Source organism: Petaurus breviceps, unplaced genomic scaffold (assembly GCF_028583685.1).
Source record: "Petaurus breviceps papuanus isolate PSGF00001 unplaced genomic scaffold, PetGlider_PUasm1.0 90459, whole genome shotgun sequence".
Taxonomy (NCBI): Eukaryota; Metazoa; Chordata; class Mammalia; order Diprotodontia; family Petauridae; genus Petaurus; species Petaurus breviceps.
Genome location: NW_027187259.1, coordinates 1,037,322 through 1,041,840, shown reverse-complemented (window position 1 = coordinate 1,041,840; position 4,519 = coordinate 1,037,322). Strand labels below are relative to the sequence as shown.

General features: G+C 43.7%; 1 pseudogene; it reads left to right on the top strand.

Annotated features, from left to right (window-relative positions):
- The first annotated feature begins 320 nt into the window (after nucleotides 1–320).
- LOC138141693 (nucleoside diphosphate kinase, mitochondrial pseudogene) lies at nucleotides 321–1,547 on the top strand (annotated as a pseudogene).
- The last annotated feature ends 2,972 nt before the right edge of the window (nucleotides 1,548–4,519 follow it).

Genomic DNA, 4,519 nt, shown 5'->3' with positions numbered 1-4,519 from the left:
CATTTATGAGTTGAGAAGTCTGGAAACAACCACAGCTGCCAGTGATTCAGTCCCCTGAAGTTTTCTCTGGCCAGTCTGTGCTGGTACAGCCATGCGGGGCTGTGCTCCACTCCCATTCCAGTGTGATAGACCCTTCCTGTCAGTCTACCAGGTTGTCTTCAGCAGGAGATTTGTTTCTTTCTGTCATTTTGCGGGTTCTGTAGCATTAAAATTTATTTACTCATTTTTTACAGGTATTGGAGGTGGTTGGAGTGCAAGCTCAAGCAAGTTCCTGTTTTTACTCTGCCATCTTGGTTCTGCCCCCACCCCCAGCAATATTTCTAGTAGGCCTCTACCTCAGAGAAAGAAGAAAAAGGCCAAATGTACAAAAATATATATGGTATCACTTTTTGTAGTGACAAAGACCTAGAAACTACAGGTGCCCATCGATTAGAGAATGGTGAACAAATTATGGAACTTAAATGAAATGGATTATTATTGTGCTATAAGAAATAATGGATTATAGTTGGGGACCAGGCCAGGCTGAGGGCAAGCAGCCCAGCTGCTACCAGGGATCAGGGCAAGGGGACAGAAATGGGCTTCTTCCCATACTGTGTGCTGCGGAGGCTCCTGGGCTGCAGCCGTGTCCAGGGCACTAACTACACCCTGGGCACAAGGCAGCTGCTCCTGTCCCTCTCCCACAGAGGAGCGCCTAACTCTAGTCTGCTCTGCTACAACTCTGGGGGACTTAGTAGAAGCCAGGAACAGGCACTAATTGCAGCAAAGCCAGATGGTGTTCAGCGGAGGCTGGTTGGAGATGTCATCAAGCTCTTTGAGAAATGAGGATTCAAGCTAGTGGGCATGAAGATACTACAGACTCCAGAAAAAGTCCTTGCTGAGGATTACCATGACCTAAAGAAGAAGCCCTTCTATCCAAACTTGATCAACTATATGAGCTCTGGTCCTGTGGTCGCTATGGTCTGGGAAGGGTATAATATGGTCGGTACCACTAGGACCATGGTAGGAGACACTGACTCAGCAGAAGGTGCCCCTGGGACAATCCAGGGAGACTTCAGCATTCACATCAGCAGGAATATTGTCCATGCCAGCGAGTCAGTGGAAGTGACCCAGAAAGAGATCAGCCTGTGGTGTCATAGTGACCTGGTGGACTGGGATTGTTGCAGTCACAGCAACCCGTACCACATGTGAGGGAGGGTCTCAACCCACCTTCTGCCCACACTGACTAAGGACCCAGGAGTAACCACCTCTGCCAGTGAGAATGCTATGTTCTTCCCTTCCTTCCTGTCCCAGCTAACTGCCATCCCGCTATCCTAACCCCCTCTCCTTCACAGAGACCTCTCTGATGCCAAATTATGTCTCTTTTCACTCCATGCCCGAAGCCATTGAAGGATTGAATCTAATCCTTCCCTCGACCACAGTGCTGGTCAACCTTGACGGTAACCGCTTGTAACCAGAGATGATGACTATTAAAGGAAACACATTAAAATTCAATCTATTCAAAAAAAGAAATAATGAAAGGTATGGTTTCAGAGAAACCTGAGAAGACTTTATGAACTGATACAAATTGAAGTGAAAAAAACTAGAACAATTTATACAATAACCACAACATTGTAGAGGCCAACAACTTAGAAAGAATTTGGCACAATTCAGTGACCGTGCACCAGTTCCAGAGGACCAATAATTAATAATGCCACACATCCCCTAACAGAATTAATAGACTCAGGGTACAGAATGAAACATACATTTTTGAACATGGCTAATGTAGGACGTTTTTTAACTTGGCTATATTTGTTTATTAAAAAGGTTTTCTTTTTCTTTTTTAATTGGAGGGGAGAGAAAATAAATGCTTGTTATTTGAAAATAATTTTTAAAAAATAACTTTCATTTTCCAGTTGGGCTAACTCTATGGGCCACCCTAAACCAGCGTGATCTTAGAGTTAAACAGGCCATAAATGTGTGAAAGAAACCCATCCTACACCAGGGTGTGTTGAACCACTTAAAGGAAACCAAATGGTGAAATGACATGGCATGATTCAGTGGCAAGAACACTAGATGTGGAGTTAGGCGTCCTAGATTCAAATCCCAGCTCTGTCCCTTCTGGGAAATTGAATGACTCTTTTAACCCCTCTTGGTCTCAGTTTCCTCTATTATAAAATGAAGGAGTTGAATCAGACACTCTCTTAGACCCCTTCGAGATCCTGTAAATAAAGACAACTGGAATTCCATGTAATCAATTACAGGCTAATTATTTTTGGAATTCTGCACTTGTGTATGTTCTGGTGGAATCTGCTCTGCTGGCATTCAGGGAGAAAGTGAAAACCTCCAAGGATAAGAATCCATCTAACGATATTTCCTGCCTCCATCATTCCGCCAAGAATTAATCAGAGACTAAGAATCAGAGAGCAAGGAGCAGCCAGATGTTTGTGTCAGGGGGATGTACCAAGAACTCAGCATTAGATAATACAGCTGCAGTGAAAGACACAAGAGGGGAGGCAACATGGCAGAGGAAGGAGCCCCGAGTAAGATAGCCAGAGACCAGAATTCTAGTTCTCTGGGTGACCTGGAGCAAATCTCTGGCTCTCAGTTTTCTTTCTTCTAAGATCACTAGATGATCTCTCAAGGTTCTTTCAGCTCTGACATTGTGCGTTCAAAGGGTCCTTCCAGGCTTAATTTTCCCCGTTCTGAATTCCCTTCCAGTTCTAACATTGCTTATTCTAAGTTTTCTCCCAGTCTTGACATTCATGTTATATCCTACGTGATCTCTAAGGGTGCAGAGGGGCCAGCTCCAACAGAACCAGTTGTTAAATTTTCAATGTGAGCATTTACACCTACCACAAATCAGGGCTTGGTTTATTGTCTTGCTTATTTCTAGGCTTAAAGTGATGGAGAAATGTTAATAATAAAGGTTAAATTTTAGTGAAGATTTTATTTAATTCAATGCAGAATTTATTTTCTTCAGAGAGCCAGTTGTTAAACATTTACCAATGTACCCTTGGGTACTTCTCACCTGACATTTTCTCTTCTAAGTTCTCTTTCAACGCTAACACTCTATCTTCTAGTATCCCTCTCACCTCTAATATTCTAGATTCTGCTCTGGCATTATTTTCTAAAGCCTTTTATAGCTTTAACATTTTATGTTCTAAGGTCGTTCCCATCTGTGGCATTCTAAGTTCTAGGATCCCTTCCACCCCACTCCCTCCCCCAGCATTCTATGAGTACTGTGACAAAATGAGTTTCCTTAGCCTGGCCCACTGTTTCCAAAGGAAGTCTATCACCAAACAGAATCCTCCCATTGCCACTAGGGGGCAGCCCTGCTCAACCCTTACTTCTCTAAGCCTCTTCTGGAATGTCTTTCCTATACCAAGATGAGGCTTCTGGCCCAGCACTTGAAATTGTTTTTCCAGGAATAGGGATGAGGCAAACCTTTCTCTCACCCAGTCCCCACTGTGACCAAGAGCACACATTTTTGGGCTCTCTTGCCAGAGTCGAATAGGGTCAACTAGCCCATGTGGGGATTGAACCCGTGACCTTGGCCCCATAGCACCTTGTTTCAAGCAGCTGAGCTAATGAGCCTCATACAGTCCAATAACGAAACTGTTCCAAGCCATCTCAGAGCTCACTCAGCAAGAACAAGGCAAGAAATAGGCCTAGAGAGCCCAACCATCGAAGGCATCAGTTGAAATGAGATTTTTGTTCTCCGAAGGCTAGGCATTGGGAAAACAGCTGGCTATTACACTCACCTGGGACTCCCAATCTCTGTTTGTTTCAGTTTCCATCTGGGGACAGGGTTTCACTCCTCCTAGTCACTGCCCTGAACTTGGGTCATTCTAGCAACGAGGAGGGTAATGAACCCCTCAAGAGAGGAAAATTCCTCGGCTATTTCAACAATTTCACAAGTATGGATTAGTGTTTTTATTCTTACTCCCATTTTGCTAGCACTTAAAGGTCTGCAAAATGCTTTCCTCATAGCAACCCCCTACGGTGGGCAGTGCAAAGATTTGGATGACCATTTTAAAGACAAGAAAACTGAGATTTTGAGTTGTTTATTCCTTGCACAGGGTCACCCAGATAGTAAGTGTCAGAGCCGGGATTTATTGTTTCTAAAGTTCCTGTTTTGTATGTAAACATCAAGGAAAAACAACTGGGTTTTTAGATGTTCTACTCAATAATAATAGATGGGATTTAGAGAGTGCTTTAAGGTTGGCAAAGACTTTCCCATGTTACCCCTGGTAAGTAGATGCTAATTTGTTGATCAGTTGCTTTTCAGATTTGTCTGACTCTTCGTGACCCCATTTGGGGTTTTCTTGGTAAATATACTAGAGTGGTTTGTCATTTCCTTTTCCAGCTCATTTTACAGATGAAGAAACTGAGGCAAATGGGGTTAAGTGACCTGCCCAGGGTCCCACGACTACTAAGTATCTGAGTCTTCCTGACTTCAGGGTCAGCACTCTATCTACCATACCACCTAGCTGCCCCAGGTGCTATTATTAGCTCCATATTACAGATTAGGAAGCTGAGG